Source organism: Hippichthys cyanospilos, chromosome 4, assembly GCF_059441005.1.
Source record: "Hippichthys cyanospilos isolate Australia breed blue-spotted pipefish chromosome 4, RoL_Hcya_1.0, whole genome shotgun sequence".
Taxonomy (NCBI): Eukaryota; Metazoa; Chordata; class Actinopteri; order Syngnathiformes; family Syngnathidae; genus Hippichthys; species Hippichthys cyanospilos.
Genome location: NC_142372.1, coordinates 16755500 through 16781487, shown reverse-complemented (window position 1 = coordinate 16781487; position 25988 = coordinate 16755500). Strand labels below are relative to the sequence as shown.

The 25988-nt window shown below is 38.3% G+C and overlaps 1 protein-coding gene across 1 annotated transcript in view; it reads left to right on the top strand.

Annotated features, from left to right (window-relative positions):
- galnt18b (UDP-N-acetyl-alpha-D-galactosamine:polypeptide N-acetylgalactosaminyltransferase 18b) overlaps positions 1-25988 on the top strand; it is a 71851-nt gene that overhangs the window by 884 nt on the left and 44979 nt on the right. The gene's annotated exons all lie outside the window — the stretch shown is intronic.

The following is a 25988-nucleotide window of genomic DNA, read 5'->3' as shown; positions in this document are numbered from 1 at the left end:
TGGCTCCAGCCTTCCTGTGTGGAGTTTGCATGTTCTCCCCAGGCCCGCGTGAGTTCTCCGGGCACTCTGCCTTCCTCCCACGTTCCAAAAACATGCGTGGCAGGTGAACATACTAAATTGTCCTTAGGTGTGATTGGGTGACTGGCAACCAGTTCAGGGTGTCTCCCGCCTACTGCCCGAAGCCCGCTGGGATAGGCACCAGCATGCCAGCATGCCCCCCCCCACACACACACACACCACCACCACCACCACCGCGATAAGTGAAAACCGCGAAGTAGCCCCCCCAACCCCCACCACCATAACTCTAACCCTAAAAGAAAATTAATGTGAAAAGTCTTCATACAATACATATTATTTAAGACAAATATTGCTGCACTACTGTACACATATGTATTAAATATGTATTTATTGAACCTTATACAGTAACTGTACAGTTACTCCTTTCCATCCTTTGAAGTCTGGCCGCGGTCATCAAAGTTGTAGATTATCAAACATAATAACAATGGGAGTTTACACTTAAAATACTTGTAGCATTTTATTATAAAAGGAATCTAGGTAAGAGATTTCCAACGGTCCGGTGAAGGTCTTTGCTCTTCTCTCTTGGCTCCATCCAGAACAACAGCCTGTGTGTTTTATGATTGAGACCGGCACGTCCAGGTCTGTACAACAAACGGGAGTTGGGGCAGGAGTAGATTACAACTCCTGCCCTCATTAGTCGCGCCTGGAGCCAATCTCAGGTGTCTCAAATCTCAAAATCAAGTTTACAGTGTCCTGCAAGACATTCAAACGTGATTTCAAGAGGGAGAGGCACTTCTATAAGACACGCGATTGGCTCCCGGCGTGACCATCAGCCAATGAGGGCACGAGTTGTAATATATATATTTATATATTGGGTATATTTACAAATTGGGTCGAACCATTCTAGTATAAGGGGAGAATATGGCTTTTTACAATTAAATTATTTGGAATTGAATGGAATTAAATAATCTACCAAATTGAATGTGTTTTCTGAAACAATTAATTAATACAATAATTATTTTCAAACGAATTTTGCAAGTTTGTGTGTTTGTTTTGTTTGAAAACTTAAGTACCCCCTGAAGTACCTTCAAGTACCACCAGGGGTACTAGTACCCTCATTTGAGAACCACTGCTCTAAATTGTGCTTAGGTGTGATTGGGAGCGTCCCTGTGTGCCCTGCAAATGGCTGGCAATCACTTCAGGGTGTCCCCTGCCTACTGCCCAAATACAGCTGGTACAGGCACCAGTGAGCCTGTTTCTCTACTGAGGATAAGCGGCTATAGAAAATGCTTAAATGGATCGGTAAATAGTATCGTAGCAGTATATACTATATTGCTATATAATATAGAAATAGAGAATAAAGCTAGTATAATACTCTATTCTCTCCTATAATATATAATACTGCAATGTATAATACTGTACTATATATGATAATATCATATAGATCAGGGATCACCAACCTTTTTTGAAACCGTATGTATGTTCTTTATGTGAAGACCCTGATTGATTTCTAACAAAAATTAAGAAACAGCTGTAGTAAACATGTAAGTCAAGTGTAATATGTAATGTATATGTCATATACATATGCATAATCGTTAAAATCGTAAAATCATAATTGTAAAATGTCTAGTAAACCTGTAAACTATTTGCAGAACAGGTCTGCAGGCTACTCATGTGATACTCGGGGGCTACCCACTGCCCGCGGCCACCGCGTTGGTGACTCCTGATATAGATTGTATAATATTGTAATATTATAGTGTAGCAGTGTTGTAGACTGCTATATTTAGAGGCTGGGAGTAGTGTGTGTTGGGGGAGGTGTTGGGGGGTAGCACTGATGTATTATAGGCTGAAATTCTAATTGCTCATCAACACTTGGAAGCCAGAAGCTGATTTTGTAAATGGCTTCTATCTTTGTTGATTTTTCACTGATTATTTGGTGCGTTTTAAAATGGCTCTTCTGAGTGGTTGCACTTTTCAAATTAATTTACATAATACCTAAGCTCAGTGCAGCACTTTTTTCTAGCGACAGAAATTTGCAGTGACATTCATCATTACTTATATCACTGGCAAGAACACATTCTCATAACACTTCATAGTCCACTGTGTGTGTAAATGTGTCACAACTCCATTAACCTCCACCTCCATAACTTTATGAAACCAACTGCTTAAAAATAACTGACCTTGGAAATATACCACCTCTGACATGTTCCTTAGTTGTAGGGATGCCATGAATTGTTTTTCCGCTTCCTCTCATCGTTTCAGTCACTTCTGGTCTACGGTTGATGTATGCTTGATTACACTTAGTTCATTTCTTTCTGTTGTTGGTCTATAAAATGAGTTATTCTGGCAATCATGTGGTCGTGTATGGTAAGTGATCTTGTGGCAGATCTCAAATCAAAATTGCGTGGTAATGGTCAGTGCCCAAGTGAGACGCCACAGGAATTCATTCATGGAGGTCAGAGTGCTAAGGCTTTAAGGGTAAGCTCGGCTAAACATTCTTAATGGAACCACGTCTCCATTTCTGTTTGCTACCCAAAAAGCTCCTGTGCGGTACTGTGCTATGCAGGTATCCCAGTTCACTTTCAGTAAGTACGGCTTCTTTCTTTAAAGAGTTTGTGAAATTTCTGTGAGTGGCTCCAACTTCTCAGAAGAGCTCAAATGTACAGTATGCCAAAATGTCGGCTTCCTTCTGATTGGATAATATATAGTCTATCCCATAGACTTGTCGGTGTATAAACAAATATTTTTTTTCCCCCCTATGTATCAATTCTCAAACTTCCAGGTCATGGTAATCTACGAATGTTGAAATGGAGGCAACATTTACCTTGGGATATGGATATGTATTAGGCTGACTAAATGTAAGAATGACGCAGCAGAGTGCCATCCCTGTAAGCGTCCAATCACATTTCTCTGACACCATTCCCTATAGGCTATAGTGCTTCCGGTCACTAGCGGGTATATTTGCATGGTATCTGACAGTTGCTGTCATGTATGGATAAATCAGCATGTCATATCATAATTCATCGGACCTGGCAGACTGGCCCAAGTGTTTCAAAAATGTGAAGAGTAGATGAGTCAGACTTACTAGCTTTATGTCAGAATGCATGACTGATATAAAGCACTGGCATTGACATGACAGTCAATTGTACCATGTGTAGGGTGAATGCAGCAAAAAGCACAGATAGAATTTACATTTAGAGGCTGATTTATTAAAGGTTTGTGTGTAGAAAATTTACTCGGAAACTGATGAATAGCTGTGAAAACTACCGGTAATCCACTGACGGGATGTGCTCAGGATTTCGTCTGCCTAATGGGTCAAATAGGCATGCCATTCATTTTGTAAGACACTGTGAGGTGCAACAGATCAATTCAGCATGCACAACGTGTTTAATCAAACCTGAGAGGAATTGCGAAGGCTGATTTTTCCAATGTAAACGGGCAGCACTGTGCATAACGATGACTGCAGTTATTATGGCAAAGAGAAGACAAAATGATAGGCGAAGTGTTGTAAATATTTGCCAGAAACAAATTCAGAAAACAGACAGTCAATTCAGTTCAAATTTGCCATATGGAAGCTTATAAATGCTTTAAAAGCTGACTTGGTGACAGTAACAACAAAGGAAACATGCAATGCCATTAATGACGTCTACATTTTCTTCAGTCTCATACATGTACTGGAGCAATTGCCTCTCCTAGACCAGTTTTTCAGGTGTTTTTACAGTGTTACGTAAAATGGGTAGATACATCGATCTCACACACTCGGGATTAAAAATAGCTATCGTTTAAGTGCAAAAACACCATGGTACATGATCCCAATACCATTCATCCATCCATCACAAAAAACATTATTTACACTCAAACACCTAAGGACAATTAGTGCCCAATAAACCTCTATTGTGTTTTTGGGGAATGTGGGAGGAAACTGGATTACCTGGAGAAAAATCATGCAGGCACGGGGAGAACATGCAAACTCCACGGAGGAAGGCTAGAGGCAGAAGCAAAACCACAAACTAGGCACTGTGAGATTGACGTGCTCTTCGACCATGATGCCCTGGTCTCAATCCACTACAAGATAAAATAAAAAGTTAAAACACTTTACTGTACAAAAACAAAGGAAACAGAAGTATAATGATACAACGGTAACAGACCAGGTAGTTGAAATACTGAGTAAAAAAGTATGTTTTTGATAATGTGTTTGTATGCCTCTTCCACTAACCCTTCCAATTCCATCACCTTAAACTTGATCTAGTACGCACCCAAATTTTATAAGGTAAAGACTGTCAGGATTATATAAAGTGCGAAAATACAATTAGTGCCCTCTATTTGGAACCTTCATGCGCAAGCGTTCAACAATTGTTTTCTTCTGAGGTACTATTTATGTGCAAAATTTCACCTGCTTCCATCTAAACTTGTTTTAGCCGATTTCTCTGAAAATAAGCACCTTGCCATGTTTGTCAGCTCATTTGGGCATTATTGTCTTTTTGTGCCACTTTTAAAAGTAGGACAGACATCAAGTAATTAGTTTGGTCCAGGTCTTTTGCATATCAAACACTTTCACACTCTCGATGTCTCAGCACCTCGTGCACATTCAGCGGCTTCGTGATGGTGGCTGCTTTGGATCTGTTGTATTTCATAAATGCCAGGCAAAGTGCAGGGGCGCAACATGGATCAGATTAATACCCACTCTATATTAGCTCCTGTTTTGCAGCCTTCAGTTTGTTGACATGCACTATGAGTGGGATGAGTCAAGCTTCCTCAGACTATTTTCAATGCTGTCATTGCATTCTTACATATGAGTGTGAGGAGGTGCCACTGTCTGGATCACCCATCTAATTGCCCCAAGAGCATTTACTGAAGTTATTAGTTATATTTGCCAGTGGCGTCAACAGCCAGCGAGTTATTAATTCACTTTCACAAGTCTTCCTTAAAGTACATGTTCTATTTATGACAGCGCGGGACAAGTATAGGAGTCTTGTCCTCATTTTATGGATTCTGACCTTGGCATTTTGCAGGGGCTGTGACTTCTACACAGATGCGCGATTAACACATCTACATACCGAGCATGCACTTAGTTTTAGTGCACCAATATTCAGTCCCAGACTAAAAAGCATGTAAAGAACATTTATTGAAGCTGGCTTAAGAGAAAGGTTAGTGGCGTCAGATGCACAGTGTGGGAGGAAAAGCACAAAGTGACATTGCAAAGTATCCTGTTGCCACGGCAAAGCAACATGGCAACAGCACATAAGCTGCTTGAACTCCATCTTTTATCACATTGTAGTCAGCCTGGGGAAATTTATTGGCGAGTTAGGCAGTGCAGGTTCACACACGCCCACCATTAGGGCTGTGCCACTGCGCTCGTTGCCTTCTACTGTAACTGCAATCAAATGTCCTGGTTAAATTTTGCAGCTATGTGTCTGCGTTTTCCTCGCGGTCCAGAGAACACTGTGTCTTTTGTGCCAGTCAATGCTCTTTGTTTTAGTAGGGGAAAAGAAGGAGTAGATTGTACTTTGCATAAAGATATAATGTAATAGTTGAGTGAAGGGAATTACCTGGCAGCATTAATTTTGAAAATCTGCATGTTAAGTAGGTTCGTAGGAACAACAACTTAAATTGACTTTTACTATTAAATGATTATGTTTGTTTGTGTCTCTGCTCTTTGGCTGGCGCGTATGAGTTTAAGGTGTGCTTATTAATCAGCAGGCCTAAGCTACTGGCTAATGTCAAATAATAGTGTTGATAAGAAACTTACCAGATGGCAATGATTAAAACAAATTATTAACAAATACTAGTGGTGAGCCATTCACAGTTTGGATCAAATCAAAGATTTGAATGAAAACATATGTTTTCACTAATGAAAAAATACATGAACCATTTGTGGCCTTGAACCATCGCACTTGGAAGATGATCTGTTGCACTTATACCAAATAGATAACATTACTCATTGAAATGGTCAAAAATCAACATCAATAATCAACCCAGAACTGCTCAACTGTCAACTGTGAATCCAAAACCACTTAACTGACATGAAATATGGATGCCACTTGATCTAGCATCTTTATAATGCCTCCACAAAGCTAGATGTTTGAGCCACAAAATAGATCCAAAGCCTTCAGTGACTGGAATATTTCCCACAGGGTTGTCACGGGGCTTTTCCACAACAGCCCGGACTCTCTGAAAGCAAGATGCATGACATCATTACAACATCAGCTATAAGATGCATAAATGTCTTTTCACACGTTTTCAGTAATTATCCCCTAACATACATCATGCATTTTAGCAATGTATCTTTGAATTCACTTTACATGGTCTTGAACATACCGTATATCATGCGTTTGTGTTCAGGTGTTAGTTTTTAGATTTTTCTGCAGTCTGTAACCCAAATGCCCTGGATGATTTAGAAAAGCTGTCATCACACAGATGCTCCAATGGAGCGTGTCTTGAATTCATTTTTCCACTGTTGGCGCGGTTACATCACAGCTGATCAGATGATGCAGTGGACTTGGAGGAAAGTGACGTTCCCTGTTGAGTTTCTAATTGGTTTGGGAAAACCAAACCGGAACAGCATTTTCCTCTTTAAATACACTGTAGCACTAACAGTTTGTTGCCTTTGTCCCCAAACTGACTGTTTTCATTCCAGCTCCAAAACGCAATTACACGTGCTAATCCTTTTTTGATTATGAGATTACTGTTTCAATAAAAAATAATGACATACAGTACCTGGCCATTACGCCCACAAGTTAGTAAAGACGGAAGACATGATTGAGTTGGTAGGCCGAGTTCACAGCTATAATAGCTTCAATTTTTCTCTACTAGATGTTGGAGTGTATCTCTGGGATTTTTTTGCCCATTCATCCAGAAAAACATTTGTCAGGTCAGAGTTCACTGATCACGACCAGGGATCGGGGAGAGGCTCTGCTTGCTCACGATCTGTCCTCGTTCAACCCAAAATGAGCCGAATGAACGGAAAGGGCCTACTCAAAACGGTAGCCACAAAGTTGTTCACAGATGAAGACTTAGGATTCACAGCCAGACCAACACCCGATTGATTAGGACACGGATTGTGAGTGATGGGGGATAGTGTGGCTGAAGGAGGGAGGGATTTGCTGTCATGCAGCTGGAAAATAACTCCTCTTTCAGTATCCTTGAGACAGATATCAAACCCCCAGCTGCTCCTGATGGTGTCATTATTGTGGATTTAAGACATTTGCTTTGGTTAACGTTCCCTCCAAGACTCGTCGGGTTCAAACATTCCCCCGTTCGTCTTTTCCTACTTACGTTTTCCTAAGCACGAATAATGATCGTGATGTAGAAATACGCATGATTCAATATGCGTTGGCATGGCTGACATTTTTTCAACAAAAACCATCACGATTTGGAGGTTCATTAAATAGCAGTTTGTTTGAAGGCTTCCTTTGGACCACTAAGGATTTGTGTCTTCCATTGTGTTGCCTGATTGAATGGCCAGGAGGCTTGCGGGAGCTTGTGATTACCACAACGATGATTTATCCCCAAATGATTGTGACGGTTCCAGAGATGGCTTCCAGCAAATCCGCACATCACATCAGAAAAGAGGCTCGGTTAATCAGTATTTCCATGCTCGCGGGACATTGATATTTGGGCGTTTATCTGATGCCATTTTTGAGAATGACAATGGCTAAGGCGGCAGAATAAATGAGAGAAATCATAGTGGTGAGTGTGTTTACGAGGATGTGCGCGTGTGTATTGTTCAGTATGTGGGCTTGGTATACAACTTGGTCAACTAAGAGCTTTTGCACATACATCATTCCCTTTGAAGCGCTCACTTTTATAGAGGATAGCCAAAACACTCATTTGTTCCTTTGGAATGAGACACAATCATGTTTCTTCCAAGAGATACCACTCTCTTCTTCACTCGTAAATCAACACCTTAGAGTCATTTTACTTAGTCACAGCTTCAAATGTAGGGGTATAAATAAAGTGCACTGCTTGACCCGCAGCCAGAAGAGGCGCTAATGATTCAGCATCAACTAATCTGCTCTTTAATAAATACTGTAACTACACACCATCAGTTTTGAGATATTTAAGATAGAGTACACACACAAATAACCCATATGTGGTATATAGTCATTGTGTGCCATTCTTCTGCATCATCAGAAGAAAATGACCAAAATGACCAAAATATGACATAAGAGTAGACAAGGCAAACATATATTGATATTTAGGCAATAAGATATTCTATATACCCCCACTTCTGTAAACACTGTATTCTGATGAATATTATAATGCATTCATTTATCGATCTTTCCATCCATTTTCTATGGCTCTTCTGAGTGCTACCACTCAGAAGAGCCATTTCAAAATGCATCAAATAATCAGTGAAAAATCAACAAGGATAGATAGAAGCCATTTACAATATCAGCTTGTGACTCCCAAGTGTTGATGAGGAGTTTGCATTTCAGCCTACAACACACCAGTGCGCCCCCCCCTACACACACACACACACACACACACACACACACACACACACACACACACACACACAAATGCGTATACAAACATACATGGGAACGTAGAGAACATGCAAACTCCACATAAGGGAAGCTGGAGTGAGCTGGAATTGGACTCTCGACTCTGAACTATGAGGCAGATGGGCTAACCACTCTTCCACTGTGTCACCTGTGGAGTAGATATATTAAATATTAATATTTAATAAATATTAATATTAAACAAAATATAAAAACAAAACAAAACAAAAATATGCCATGATTTCTTATCTGATCCCCTAGAACATGTGATTTGATTTTTAGCCAATAGTAAGTTGTAAAATGAATTTTGAAAGGTGTTAATTGCACGTGAAAGTCATTAAATCAATGATGGAGCTTGTATTAAAAAAGGCTAAACTAGAAGCATCTGTTTAAAAGTTTAACTGAGGTTAAATGAAGGTTTAAGTTTGGCAAATTTATAGATGCTGCTGCCATGCTGACGAGAACGACAAAAAAGTCACTAAAAAAAGCATACTAACAGGAGTCAGTCTTCCATAATTATAAAGAATCTGTAGTGTCATCCCAATAAAAATGCTACATCTTCCATAAAATCCCCGTGTGAATGTCCTGAGTTCTTAATAGCTTTGAGTTTTTGTTATTGTCTTTACGTGAGTGAAATCATATTGCTGAGATTGATTGGGTGTGTCTTTGTTACCTTGTGATATTCCTCCAGCGTTTTTTGAGTTTGAGATTCATTTGACCTGGGTTGCTACAAAGATTGCGCTCTCCATTTATTAAAAGTCTGAATCATCTGCCAGTACAGCAGCCTGTAGGCAGTAATGTAGACGCTGTGACGGAGGGTGTCTGGGGTGATGAGTGCAAAGCGGGGTAGAAATTCGGTTAGATTGAAACTACAGGAATATGGATGCGCTGGAGGATGTTTGCTAATGAAAACAATTAATTACATTGAATCCAGTGGAGAAAATCATGACAGAGTGCAAATCAGGCATGAAGTAGCAATTCAGCAAATGTCCCTTGGCAAATTCTACTAAATAGATAAAGTTCCCTAGCGCACATATTCTCAGTTTGCTCTCCTCAATTCCTACATGCTGCAAGCTCCGTTAGTCAGACACAAATGCGCACTTTTAATTACGTCTACCTTGATTGTGCTCACAGTAAAATTCAAGCAAAATGGCAATTATTTAAAGCCATACTTCAAAATGTAAATTTAACATGTTGGTATTCTGGACCATGGTGGACCTCCTGCCCCGCAACTAGAGTCCACGAGGTACAATTTGTGCATCACTACTAATTCATTACCACTTCTTCTGGTGTGGGCTACTTGGTCACTCAGGGGCAGTGTAATACATTTATGAACACACAACCCAACAAATATGTATGGCTACTGTAAATAACTCACTATATTGTAGTAATACAAGTTGTTTTTTGCAGAGGAAAAACAATATGCCTGAGAGTCAGGGTCCAAGCAATCCCTGTGAACAATTTTAGATTGCGTGTCTACATATGTTCATGCATCGTTTGTGTTCAAATATTTATTTCCAAAAGGGTGATATGATTGAATAATAATACGTTTTTAATCATTCTCATAAAATTCCTCTGATTACAGCATCTCAACAGTGTTATCACAAATTTCACAACAAAGGGAAAGCACTGAAAGAAGACACAGCTGTACCAGATTGGTACAACATGTAAAATTTTAGTACTTAGTTCACACACTATCAGCAGTGTACCATCCCTTGGCTAAAATACTGTAAGAGTGTTGCGGACAAAAATGACCCAAAACGATCAAGATACTGCACACAGGTTTCTCAAATACTTTTGCAAACATTTGAATCAGTTTTAAAAAGACGCTGGAGAGTACAACATCAATCCCTCATGTGACATTGCTCATCGTCGTGTAGGTTTCTTAATCACTAAATCAAACCAAATTAACAACAACAAAAAAGTTTTCAATAGATAGCAATCAGGCAAAAAATAAAAAAAATCAAAGGAATAATTTGCCAGATGATTTCACATCAAACACATTTTTGAATGTTTGAATGTTTTTGTTGAATAACTCACTGCTTTGCTTCCAAATGTTTTCAACATTTGTCAACAACAATTTTACTTCACATTCCTCCTCTGCCCTTGTTTTCATTATTAATGTCGCAAAGTGTGTAAGTGGGCTACGTCTCCAACACCCCCGTGCAATTATGTTCAATCTTTTCATCTTCTGCATGAACAAGTGTACACTGTCATTTCCTCACGGCGCGCGGCACTCAAGACGTCTCTTTGAGTTGAAACCTGAATGTCTGATGCAATTTGTCACACGCACTGCCAGACCATGAAATACAGCGCAACACAAGCAAAGGTTAATTTTATGCTGTAGCCGCAAATAAATATGTTGGAGGCGCAGCAAACCTGGCGGATTTGTTGTGTGCTGGATGAAAGAAAATGACAGAATTTTTTTTGGTTTTACAAAAAATGAACCAAAAAATGAACTTGATGAACAAAAACATATTCTGAATGTAACATGCTGTTTGAAATTTGATTCCTCTAATGAGTCAAACAAGAACATTTCTCACATATACCAAGAGTTGTATAAGCCGGTGCGTTCCAGGTAGCAAATCGTGTGTTGCTAATTTTCATGAAAAGTAAACTTGCACAATTTTCATTTGAAGATGTAAAGCCTATTTTTACTTGTTTTTCTGTTAGATTATGTCCAGAATGTATTTTCCTTGTGAGTGTGTTGTTATAGCTGAGACAGTGTATACAAACCACTCTTCTCTGCACTTAGTTTTCTACGTGCTTTTAGCGATTGGCCAACATACTGCAAGAGCATATGAATTATTTTTCAAATTCCTGAAAAGTGCTTGATAGCCTGTCAATGTTGCTGTTACCACTGATCATTTTTGAACAACCCAGGGGGAATCATATGTACTGTTTCAGTCAAGAGCATCACTCCTGTCTAAAATCTGGTGGTTCTAGAGTGGAAAGTAGTTTAAGCACAGTTTAAATTTAGGTTTAAAAAAAAAAAAAAAAGGTCATTCATATTTCAACTTAATTGCATTATTTGTTCGTCTTTGATCATTGACTTTTTACCAAGCAAAAATATATATTTTCAGTTTTTCTGATTACTTGATATAGAATTCAACTTTTCAATGGGCTATTTGTATACCAATGTTCTTGATCAAATCTGATGGAAGCACCAAGCACTGTAGGACATGTTCCTTGCTCACCGTTCAGTCCCTATACAGCTAAATAAATACTATTTTCCTAATTGTATCTGAATAATTGATTTATTGTTTACAGCGTGAAAATTACGTTTCACATTTGCAATGCAGTCATGTTCATAGTCGTAGCCATTAATGCAACGGTACCATACATTGACACTAATTTATTTGGTTGTTTCGGTTTTCGACCAAGAATTTCTCTTTTTCCTGGTTAAAACCTTACTTTGATTGTTGGTCAGTGAATATAAATTATTACAGTATTTTTTAGACTAAGCTGTAACCCACATAAACGCTGTAAAAAATAATGAACAGTTGTTGAAAGTTGATTTATATTGTTGTTGTTGTTTTTTGTTCATGTTAAAAAGAATGCAGGTTTAGGTATACTTACTCTACAGTCAGCGTGTTGTGTGGGGGGAGGTGGGGCTGGGAGTTTTCTCTTTTCAAAATATAATTTGAAAAATATAATATAATTGAGAAGCACTGTGCTAAACTAAATAAGTAAGCATCCTGGGACATGTTTTTGACTGGAGTTAGCTTGGTTGCAGGCAAAGCAACAAGTTTGTGTTTGCTATTCCATTTTGTTCTCTTTCATGTGAATAAAAAAATTAGACTTGACATCTGCAGGTTGATTAGTCATACTAAAGTCATCTGCGGATTAGTCTTAATGTAGAACATAAGGTAGAGCACAATAATAGTCAGAGCATGTTCACAATTCATGTGATTTTGACATTCACCAGGGCGGTCTATTTAAAAGGTGAAGAAAGCCTGTGGCCACCTGCTTGGATCGGTCCTGAGATGTGAGGTGGGCAGGCCTGACGAATCAATAATGAGCAGACTATGTATAAAGCTGTCAGCGTGTGAAGCTAATCCCTTAAACGTAATTGATCTAATGAGGTAACCTGCTGAGTAACCGCTTTGACTCATTTTATCTTGGTATATTTAAAGCTTCGTGTCTTCTCCACTCAGCACAAACCTCCAGTTTAAGTCATTGGGTTCGAGCTGTCATTTTTATACTGTGTATCCTTCACTTTTATTGAGTCAGCACTTCCAGATGGGGGTTATGATGGAGGTGGGGGGGGTGGATTAAAGGGTGAGGCCAGACAGGGCAGAAATGATTTACTCTGGCCCTAAAAACAATATTCATCAAAGCTACTTATAATTGAGATTTTCTATCCAAGTGCACACTTCCACCCTTGGCTCATTATGAATTCATCAGTGAACGCGATAAAAGTGGAAGTGCAGCCAAGCAGTGATGAGCCGCGGCCCCGCTAATCCACAAGCAAACATTGATATGGATGCTATAACGATGATCATCCCAATCTTAATGCTCTATTTCAAAGCTTCCTTTGGCGGGATCTCATGCTTTCCACATGTATATCAATGAAGGTGCTCATAGAAAATTCAAGGCCCTGTTGTCAAGCGAATTCAAAGATTTGTTTCAAAGTAAATTGTACATTTTTGAAAAAAAGATGGAAGATGGAAATCCTCGTGCTTTCAACTATTTTTTACAATTCACTACATAACTTGATTTCTACAAGCTACATAGCTTGTTTTCCATGTACCCTCTTGGGTACTCCAGCTTCCTCCAAAATGTACAGAAGGTATATTGCACTCTCTGAATTGTCCTTAGATATGACTGTGAGTGTGAATGTTTGTTTTTTCTTTGTGTGTGCTGCGATTGGCTGGCAACCTGTTCAGGGTGTCCCCCCCGCCTACTGCCTGATGATGCCTGGGGTGGGCCCCAGCACGCTAATGACCCTAGTGAAGATAAGCAGCTGTAGAAAATAGACGGATGGATGTTTTTATTCATTTTTTAATAAGTCTGGCGAGATAGCCAGCATGTACGTTTCAGCCAGGTATGGCTGCTTGAGAGCACCTCATTGTTGGGATGCACGATATGTTTGCTGATGTCATCGTAAAAGTATTTGATTGACAGTTGATTGCTGAGCGGATCATTGGTTGCATTGCATTTTCTGCACTGGGGAACAGAGATAATTGTTTGGTTTTACATGATTTCAAAGCTCCTAATTTATGTAATTGAGATCTTTTCGATCCTTCCGGTTAGGCAAGGGTGTTAATAACAAGCATATGACATATACAAGAATATTTGCACATATATTGCTATATATCGTTTATCCTGTACAGATCTACCAACCTCTGAAATATTAAAGAGCTCTTGGGCAAAAATTTTCCTACCTCTGAATTGATAATATTACATGCACAAAACAGTGATTATAAGTTCATGTAGAGTTCACAGATGTGTGATCTGTTCCCGCCCACACTAATAATTACACTCTTCATGGCCTACTTTTCATTTCCCACAGCACTGACAGCCACTGAACATCATTTTATTTTCTCAGGAAAGCCAAGATGTATGTACCGACACGCAGGTGTGAATTCCGCTTTAAATTCTTCTCCTTCTGCTCTCCACAATGCTCTTACACACATTTTTTTTGAATGTCTGGCAAAAAGATTTTTTTTTGGTGTGTTTTCAAATTCATAAGCAGGTCTTGATTGAATGTTGTGCAATTAAAACAGTTTGGAATTATGCTGTAACTTGACAGCGAAAAAAGTGCTGAGCTGAATACTTTTTTCGTCTATATCATCTTGAGGTTTCAGACGTGTAGAAATAGTCAGATGTCTCTAAAAATAAAAAAAAATTCAGATTTGCTTATTCAACCGAACCATTGAGACTTTTTCTCTAAGCAGGATTTCAGAGGAGACTCCACTTCTTGAGGAGAAAAAACAAAGAATACAACAATTTCCCTTTAAATATTGAACAAGGTAGCAGGTAGAATCTGTGAAAATGTCAGATTGAATTTATACGGCACTTTATTCCATTTTACAGCAAAGTGCTTCAGAATGGTGTTTGACAGCAGATGTTGTAAAGATGTTACAACATTACAACATGAGAAGGTGCCCTGGAGAAATCCTATTGTATGAAATCATCAGCGTCACCCCAATGTCTAACCCTTTCCACACGCTCAGATTCACCTCGTGGACCCATCTGGAATCCACATGATGCAATCTGTGGGTAACCACTCATCTGCATCTCTGTTTTCTATGGTGTGGATTGCGTGGTCACATCTTGTACGGATCACATCTGTGATTTAAACAAATCCCAATCAAATAAAAAGGATACAAATTCCACTTACCAGGTGGCTTTTGTAAAAAGGGATGAACTACTCAGCTTCTAAAGTCAACTGATCGCTTATCATTTATGGTTTTCAGAGGTGTGTCCAAAAAAATCCATTTACATGAGAATCAACATTCCTGTTTACACAGATTCAGAAATGATATAAAATGTCCCTGAATCAATTTTATTGCCAACTGTGCCAACTACACACAGCCTTTATTAAATCATATTCAATCGCTGATTAAGGACACTAAGACAGGCTGCCACTGTATGATACGCCACAAGTCTGCAGCGTTGGCGTTAGCCATTAACTAAGTGGTGCATTCAAATGTACTCAGACAACTGTAACTCACACAGAAAAAAAAAAAAAAATAAAAAAAAAAATATATATATATATATATATATATATATATATATATATATATATATATATATATATATATATATATATATATATATATAAATGACAGCTTTTATAAATTATATATGTTGACATCTATTGAGAAGAATGTTCGGGGTTTTCGACTTGCCTGTCTGCTGCTGCCACTGAACTGTAATGCTCTGTGTAGCAACAACATAATGTCCGGCCAACAAGGTGACACCATCAATCTTCTTCGACTCACCTTTCATCGGAGAATAGTTGACTGCATAAAAATCCGTAGTTGTTCAGACGCCAGCTGATTCAGTTTTTTTTTAATTTTATTTTTATTTTTTTATTTTGGGAGGGGGGGAATCTGTGTCGCAGTACAGTGCTTATATGGTTGTTTTCGATGGGATGAACTTTGTAACCTCTCTGTTTTCCTTCATTTCACTTCCTGTAAGTGAAGCAAATTGTCTCAATGTAAAATCAAATGTATGATGACCAGTTGCTATGACAACCAACTGCTGAGGTAGTCAGTTTGACGCCGTCTGTCCTGCTGTACAGTAAGTAGAGCATGACTTTTGTAAGAGAGGAAAACATCATACACATTTTACAGTGTGCACTCAACAAAAGAATGTTAATAGTGAACCGAACTTAACCTAATGAAGCTCAACTTTTTATTTGACAACCCAAGATCTGTTTGATTTGCATTAGCTTCTAATATTTGTCTTGTTCCCCAGTCCCCTGCCGGTTAAAACGAAGTGTACTACGAGCACACAACAGATTTAGGTGGCACATGAAAGAGCATTTGATGCCTGAAGCAGTTTGCCAGCATCCTCCAGCTGTCTGTGGCTCCTCCTGTTGAGACAGCCGGAGCCATCAAATATTCACAAATTCCTCCAGAATGCAAATGCTTAGCATAAAAATAGATTCCATCCATTTTAAGGGGGTGATACAGTGCTGAAGCGAAGTCATTACAAAATCTCCCAGAAGAACTCGGCTGGTATTTGCTCGGGGATGTCTCTGTTGGATTGTAGAAAAAAATAGAACACCGTCTCAGCTTTTTCGAGCTTTGTTTTTCAAGAAATGGACAACGTTGTGTGCAGGGAAGGCCTTTTGAAGAAATTTCATTCATTGATGATCAGGAAACTTTAGCATCAATCATGGCTTCATTTCATATGGTGGAAAGACACAACGAAGAAATAACCTTTCTTCCAAACATTCAAGCAGTTGAAGAATTCAAACAACAACAATCTACTTTCTCTACAATTCAGGAAATTTTCAAAGAAAAAAAAAGCTCTGAACTAGATTGTTTCCCATCTTTTGTTTGATACTGTATATAATGTGTTATACTGTATATAGTTTCCAAAATCTTCATTTACCCTTGACGTTCGCTGTTCCTTCATGCCGATTAGGCAGCAAACCAAGTGCAACGCCAAATAGTCAAATCCATTATTGCTTGAGGGTCTTGTGACTCCACAGCGCTCACATTAAACCTGTGCCCACCACTGCTTGTGTACATGCAATCACAACTTGTATGGCCAGGCAGAATTTTTCCTTAATAAATAATAAAATAACAATGCTACCCTGAGGCTATCTGTGTACTGTTTCTCTAACCCTGCGCTGTGCAAGCATTTGCAGTTTTCTGACAAAACATGACGGGTCCAGCTGTGAGGCAGCATTTTGGCAGCGTTCTACTGAGGGCAGCGGCCGCCATCAGCCACTAGCCAGAAGCGCTGCACTCCGACTGGCCAGTCTTTCAAAACAGAAAGAGTGTCAAAGTCGACTGTCGTGTGCGTTTGTCTGCTGTGCAATGATAAGCGCTGTGCCGGTTCGTATTTTTGCAACACAGCAGAGTTTTAGAGCTAATTATTCATCTCATTGTTTCACCATTAGAAGGTGAGAAGATGTGTTTGGGAGCGGTAGGCAGCACTCAAATGATGTTGAGGAGTGTACAAAAAAAGGCACTGGCTTGAAGGCATATTTGTCACATTGTTAACTGAGAAATGGTTAAAACAAATTCCAATTATATTTGCGTGTTCTACACAATGTCCTCCTCACATTAATGGGGATAAATTGACTTAATAGCACTGAGTGTGAAATAACAATGGAACCACAAATGGAATTTCTTTTGAAAGCTTTAACAATTAAATACATTGTCTCATTTTGTGCAACGATAGAGGGCTTCATATTTTGCCTTGCAGCCAACCTCAAGTTTAATGTAGGTAATTTGGGGCTATTTCAAACTACTTAAGTAAAATTACTGTTACAAATGCAAAAAACTACCGGTACTCTGATAATTGTAAAAGTACTGCTGTCACTCTCTTACTTGTATAAAAGTACAAAAGTACCAACTTAAAAATGTACTAAAGTAAAAATAAAGGAAATTGAACTTTCAGCCCACAAATTTAGATGTATTCATTCTTTATTCTCCTCTTGAAATTCCACAATGAGCCGTTGAAAGGTTCCTTCAGGGCAGGCTGTCTTCTTTTTCAAAGGAAGAACTGTGAGACTTTTGTCGCTCTAGATGACTGGCATGCATTCTCTGTTTTTAAAAAAAAACAAACAAAAAAAAAAAACAGGAATATGATTAGCCTGAAAAGCCAAAATATTTCATTAACATATTGAACATGAATTAAAAGCATGATACTAAAAACTATGAAAATCAGGATTAGGGTTTTACAATTGCCACAATTTTAAAGCAATTTATTTATAACATTGCCAAGAAAAATGAGGATATCCAAAACTAGGCCTAAGTGAGCAGTTTATTTGTATTTTATTTTCTGTCATGGCACCAGGGAAATATACGATTGATGAGTGTAGAGCGGGACATTTTTGCTTCTCCAAAACTGAGTGTTTTCTCGGTTGCTTGTTCTTTGTCAAGAACAGGAGATTAGATGATTGATCTCATTATGACTTGAACACAATGGTTTGTGCGACTCTGAATGCATGTTTTTCCGTAAAATTCTCAACCCTTCAACTTTTACAACTGGATGTTGCAGTGTATTTCCATATATTCTTCTTGAAATGATGCTTGTTGCTGCCTTTCATCTTTCTACAATGTATGAAAGGTGATGGTTTCGCAACAGAGTGGCATATGATTTACTCCATTTCCTTAAGGATAATCTATCTGCAGCTTCTTGAAAGTTTAAATTGCTTTTCAAAAAATATTTCTCTTCTTGCATTATACCTTGTTTGAAATGTTGAATGCAAACTTGAGATAAAACTGCCATGTGGTGGCAGGTGACTCAAGTCATCAACCAGCAGCAGTTAAGCACATAACATTAATATTATTAAATAAAAAAGCTTCATGCTATCTGGTCTCACTGAGCTGAAGTTTACTGTCAATCTAAATGTAATGTAAAGCTAAGTAGTTGTTCATTTCAAACAACCAAAACCTCTGCCTGACATACAATATTCTAACATACAATGATAACAGATCTCTCTCTCTCTCTCTCTCTCTATATATATATATATATATATATATATATATATATATATATATATGTATAGTGTATAGTATAGTTTATGCGTAGTATATATAAATGCACATATATCACACGCTCATCTATCTAAGTATACTGTATAATATGTGCAAAATTCCTCAATAGAATCATCAGCAAAATTCTATGTATAATTTTCCCTACCTTATCTGTATCAATGTCACAGGATGTGTGTATACTTTTCATCTCATCTACATCTGTTCAGCAATGATTTCTTATACTTAAAAAAAAAATCCAATTTGTCCTACTGTCCGTTCTGTCTGTCCAATTGCTCCACAAAAATCACTAAGGTGAACATAGATTATTCAAACATATTTTTTTACCAGTCCAATGTTTCCAGAAGTATAAATAAATGAAGTAATGTATACATGCATGAATATTTCTACTGTAATCTACTGTAATGTCAAAATTATGTTTACTCTATTACAAGACTGCAAGTGACCCATTTTCCTTCATCCTCTTCATTTATTTTTGTCCATTACATTGGGTCAACATTGTCCTCAAACAGATGATATTACACTTCAACACCTCCAACACCATTTCCTTTCTAGCCAATCACTGCACCATTGGATGTATTGATCTATAAGCCTTCAATCACAGAGACCAATTGAAAGAACACGTAGAACCGGTTGCCGTGTGAAAGGCTGCCATTCAGCAGACAATCTCTTATCACACTTGATGTGCTGACACTTCAACATCACAATGCCTCACATTTAACTTCCTTAACGTTTTGTCTTGTTTAAGAAGACAAAAAAAGATCCCACGGTTTGATACAGCGAATTCAAAAGATGCTGTGTGATAAAAACAGACAAAAACCTCAAAGGACTCATTAAAAGTCTCCTCATTGAAATCAAGGGCAAACTACAAATAAGGATACCCTGAAAGAACTAAGAGCCGAGCGTGACATGTTATTTTTGCCTCCATCAGCCCTAAAATGACAAGTATATGTAAGCAAATAAAAACCAGCCTTTTCAAAAGGGAAATAAAGAATCAGGTCATTGAGACCGCAGCTACTGCCAACCAGCCTGATACAATTGGATGGGGAACTTGCATGACTTCATAATGAAAACATATTTTTATCTCAATCTCAATCTCAAGCAAATATTACATTTCTTTTTTATCGACCTCACAGAATTACAAATCCTGCACGGGGTACAAACTCACTTTTGTGTTTGACCAAAAGTGCTGTAGTAAAAAGACGTGAAACATTAATGGATATATCCCATTAATAGATATAATAGAACGGTGAAACCTTTAAGGACCAACAGAAGAGATACATTTAAAACTCACTGAAATATAAATAGAATCTGTTGCTAGTTACATCAAACTCCCGCCCACATGCTGGAAAACCTCTCCACTGACTGTAGAGGCATTTCCAGTAAGTGCCATACAAGTATACGTGAATGCACATGCATGCACGCACATAAAGTGAAAGGATTCAGCCATTTTGCTTGATGTTTGATTGGCCTTATGCATGTTATTCATCTCACTTTGTAGTAGCAGTAAAAACAAGTTGGTCGCTAGACTTTACATCTCAGGATTTTTGGGACCAATCACAATCGTGGATCAATGAGATTAAAAATAGCTGATCACCGAACACATCACAAGATTGTGCAATATATCTATTTGCATAACTGCTTTGGTTACTGCATTTACTTGTATACCTTTTATATAGAGTATAAACAAAAATATGATATGATATTTATAAAATAAATATGGTTTGACAAGCCTACCAAGGCCAAAAGAGATGCACAGGTAAAACACCAATGACGGTTGTCAACTGCTACTTTTTGATGCTAGCTGTAAATTGTATAACTTTTATAGAAAAAAAAAAGTAGAACAAGATACACTGTCATTTCACAGCAAATTGCAATACTAAAATAATATGTGAAAAAATGTTGTCCAATGAAAAATATAAATATATTTCAGTACAGTTCATTTATGATAAACAAGATAAAAAAAAAAAAGAACTTTTTGAAGTGCGCTGCTAAGTTATGGGCAAACCATGAAACGTGTACCAGTCTGTGTACCTGTGAGCATATTGGAAGCATTATCAGTCAGTCACAATCAGTAGATTTATGAGAGTTAAGGCCCGTTTGATAGCATATTTTTTCAATCTAAAATTTTGATTTTGGGCATTTTAAATCAAATGTAGTAAATGTTTGTACAGTTTATGTGTATTGATTTTTTTGGCACACTCATCATGCTCACTCAGCAAATTATGACATTACAGCTGATCACGGGTTGTGCGGCCAATATCGTAAAAATCAGTAAAATCTATTCATCACTGTTTTTCCTGAAACACATAATCACAAAAACGCTGTAATTACACCGTGATTGATGCAAGGATGTTTTTTTTTTTTTTTTTTTTAGTGTTTTGAATATGACTTTGCATAACCTCTGGTAAATACGCTTCATTTTCTGAAGTAAAATGATGAGCTTTGAAAAGGGTTATCATATCTAACAGTGTAACTGCCAGGGTATTGGCTCAGAAAGATGAGTGGAACGGCCCTCTTCACATTACTGGTTCATAAGCTACATTATCTTATCTCGCTACTCAGAAATGTATTTCTGATTTATATCCCGCACGGGCACTTGAAGAGGCTTTCACTCACACTCCACTTTATTAAGGACCGCCCCTACCTCCATATAAAATGGTGAGTCAGTGATTCCCACCAGATATGAATTTTGTGAGGTTCTGCATTTATCTCTGAAAGATTTCCAAATGCCTTTGGCTTTTCACAGGGTTTCCACCTTAAAAGCCAGCTTTTCATTTTTATCAAAAGCATAGTCCTCCCTTTGATTGATACGGTTTTCTGGAGGGGGTGGGATCCTCACTCACTTAATGTCATGCCATTCAATTTCTAACACTAACTCAGTTTCATTTCATTTTAGTTCCATTTTTTCAGTCGTAGGGGGACAGGTGTGGTAACCAGTCACTAGAATCTTTAATGAACCGAATATGACCGAAGTTTTTTGAATGTAGAATGAAAACAGAAAACCAACATGCAACATGCAAATTTTACACAGAAAGACCTTAATCAAGATTAAAACTAGTGATGAAACGTTTGACTTTTTAAAGGGAGCCTTTCATTCACAAGTGTCCACAAAAAAAGTCCTTCAAAAGATTGTCTTTATTTATTTTTTTCATGTCACACTTTAAGTATTTAAGCAATGTGACATTAAATATTGTCTGTCATTTGGCAATTGTACCAAACATTGGATTGTATTTTCATATGGAAAAGTGAAAAAAAATGACATTCAATAACTTTTTATTCTCTTTAGAACATAAGTAAATATAAATATGCAGAACATTTCCTACACTTTGGCTAGCACACATGTACACTTCATCGAAAATATATTGGCAAAAGCTTTCATATCTATCAAATCTAGTTCCCTTTTTTTTTTACCCACTAGCTAAAAACCCTCTTACAACTGTAGGGCTAATATGCTAAGATGACCGGGGGTCAGGGGTGGGGGAGGCATGAACAGCTCTTTACAAAGACTCGAGTCCAATCATTCACAATGAAGAGCCGTTCAAAAGACTCAATTCAATTTTGAACGTCAAACCTCTGAAAAACTTTTTCAAGTGTCATTTACCCAGCTGGACTCTTACTTACTAAGGGAAGGCAGAAATGGTGTTTTACACAATACTGTATTAGAGTGCTGTAAAGGGGATCCTCAACTTACAACGTGGATCGGTTCTTAAGATGCGGCGTAACCCGAATGTCATTGTAAGTCGGAACACTATACATATGATACCTCAAAATAAAATAAATAGATTACACTATACGTACTGTACAGTAAAGTATTATGCTATTGTTCTGCCCCTTTTCGCCCCTGTTGCGTCGGATAAACTTTGTTCTTGCACCTCATTTTATTTTGTAGAGAACTCTTGTTTTGAAGGGCCATGCAACAGGAAACAGCGAGACCCCAGGGCTGCACATGTGTCATTTTGTTACAAGCCTGCAGCATGCTGCCGGAAAGAATGGCAGCGGGGAGGCAGGGTCGATCTCAACCGTCACTTTTATTACATTAACAAAACCCAAAAACCGAACATAGCACTTGAACACGCAACAACTTGTTCGTTGGCGTTTCACCATTTTTAGACCGCTTAATATGTAATTTCACTTCCATGTGATGGCCAATTGCTAAATGCATGCGGTCATACCCTCGAAATTCGAAAGTCGCGACCTTCATAACCCGAGGACACCCTGTATTTGTTTTGGAATGTAGCAAAGATAGAATACGATAAACGAAGACGATAAATCACTACTGCATTTACACATCTCAGTGTTTGTAAGATTTTGCACTGGATCATATAGTGAGCAGAGCCCTCACGGAAAGTTGTATTCATGGAATTCGACCTTTTTTTGCAATTGAATGAAGCAAGCACTGCGACCTAACAATCAATCCTTGTGTTTGAGCAAGCCAATGCAAACTGAGATTATCGCTCACATGGAAGCAGTTTGGATTCCAATGCCAAGAATAAGATTGCAAAAAGCTTTGAAAGGTCAAATTCTATCAGACTGACATGGCTTGTAAGGCTGTGAAAAATGACTAAGACGCCACATTTATTCATGCACGAGAAAATACAAGATATATAGAAATGTTGTCAAAGGCATAACATGTGGAAATGTGTCACAAAGTCAAGGAATACGATACATTTAAACCAATATTGTCTTACTGTAAAATTGCTCTTGTTCCTGCAGAGAAGCAAAGTGTCTGGTGGCTCGTTGTGACACTTTAGTTGCTCTAATGACAAAGAATTTCAAAAGGAGAACGCTTCTCCCAAAGATGAAAAAAAGCACAGAGAGAACCTTTATACCCTTATGAAGGGCAAGAGCGATTTCTGGGTTTAATGAGGAGAGTTGCACAAAAGGGGTAGCGATGACAAAGGATGCCGCAAGTAAACATGACCCTCCTACTAAATTCTGCCTCTGCATATCCCCTCTTGGGAATAAACAAAGAGAAAGACAAAGCAGCACACAACCTCTCCTCTTTGAAAAGGAAAATGTCAGTGTGATGTGCCAGCCTCTGATGCATCCTAATGAGAGGACGTGTCCCCTCCCGTCCCAAGCCGCAGAGCACCTACCACTGCTGAACCAAGCATCACTTGCAATCACTTGTTGCGGATTTTTGAAATGGTGCCAAACCTCCACTTATATCTCGATTAAACATTTACACCCCTTTCTGTCGTAGTCTTTAAGCAATTGTTCTGCATGGGTTTTTACAGCATCTAGGCAATTCAGAATTTAAACTCATGCACCTTCTGCGTGGTACCGCATTGTGCCACAACCTGCTTCCAGGAATTTTCCCAAAGAGAAAACATGACTTTGAGTCAGTTTTAAAATGGAAACAAAGTGAACGTAACACAAACCCATGTGTTCTGATTAAAATCAGGTTAGAAGTCTGAACTGAATGGAAATGCAGTGTGTGAGTCCCTGAATCGGAATTAATGGGCTGAAACCAAGCCAAGCCGAAACTTTATTTCGAACTAGTTGTACTTTCTCCTCCCACGTGACAATCCATGATTCACCACCAATTGTTATCTCCTACTCAAAGGCTGTGCTGATCTCAAATCCAAAGCAATCTTCAGGCATTTGTTATTCATTTAAGTCGTTTACGAGCAAAAATTCCACAGACATACTGTCTGTTAGCAATGCTTAATTGTCAGTGGCAGTAGATTTCATTTGACCAATATAAATGTGCATGGCAGTGTAGTAGTTAAGTTAGAAAAATATCTTGTGTAGATTGAAATGTCAACGTTAAGGTCAAAGGTGTGCCATATTTTTTTGCAGAAAATTTGGGTCAAATTCAAACTTTTAAGACTTCAGTGTCTGAAAATAGTTGACTGGTGAGTGTTTTTATTCTCCAACTTTTGGTTTGCTTGTGTTTTAACAGACAAAGAATTTGTCATGCACAAACAGTACATTTTAACCCTTATTTCTATTTCTGTACTCTCCCATCATGTACCACTATTTCAAACAAAAGCATTGAGAGAACAGCTGAATCGGATGCTTTGCTGTTCCTCTGAAGTGAAGCTTCTTATCTTGAAGTTTAAAATTCTTGCCACATTTCTTTTGCTGTGTCCAAATTTAGTTCCAAATCAATTGATTGTCATGAGATCTGACACAAAATGGCGCCAGTAGCTGAGATTACCTCAAAGAAAATACATGTTGCTTTTGAACGCTCTCCCAAATTTCAAACTGTCAAGGTTAACTACTCACCATAATAACTATTGATTTTCAAGGAATTCAGTCCGTCAGTCCACGTGGCTTGGATCCAGTGGTTTTAACTTTAGTGACACACAGATCAATTGATGTAGTCAAGCATGGCACGCATTCTTGGTGGTATCCGTCGAGGCCGTGACAAATATTCTACCCCTGCCTGTTTTAATTCTCACTGTCCCAATCTTTTAGTCATAAATGTAACAAATGTGGGTGTTGGATCGCAAGTCATTTAAAAAGTTTGAAAGTAGCTCCCCCCACGACACTCACAAAAAGCCAAAAGCAAAAACATAATGGAAATGCACAGCATTGAATTCCTCTGCAGGAGATGCATTTGGAAGAATATTACTGACGGCATGTGGGTGATTTTCTGCATGAAAACGTCTGAGTGTCAGATGTTTTCTCAAATACTTGATCTCTTTTGTACGGTAGCTTTTTTTCTTACCGAGTTATAAATATTTGACAAGAATGATGAGATCAGCGTGTAGTCTACATCAAGGTCCCGTCCTGCCTATTAGTCGCCATCCCAAGGAAAATTTAATTCATATTGTGACAGCAGCAAAGTGTCTGATGTCTGTGCTTTATATGCAGAATGACACCGTGGCTGAGGATAAATTGTAAAATGTCTGCCTGTGTTTGGACTGTTGGAGCAGATTTGCTTAAAACGTCTGTCTGATGTCAAGTTGATCCTGAGATCTTTTTATCTCTTCACATCCATTTGACTTTGTTGTCAGCGTGCAGCAGCACTAGTGAAACAATCAATGCATGTTTCAGGAAACACATGTACTTTTTAGTTTTCAGTCTGGTGGTGCTTCAGGATTTTGCTTTCATCACTATACTTGGATCTGAGCCAGACTGACCATTTTACAATTGCGGAGGCCACTTTGTTGTTAGAAGCATTAAGTGTACCATTTTCTGTAACCTTGCCAAGGTTTTTGCCATGCAACAAAACATATGGAGATGGGAGGTGACTTTCCAAATCAAGTCCGACCCAGTGGAGTGCATACATTACAACGAGAATTCAATCGTGACATACCAGCTTTTA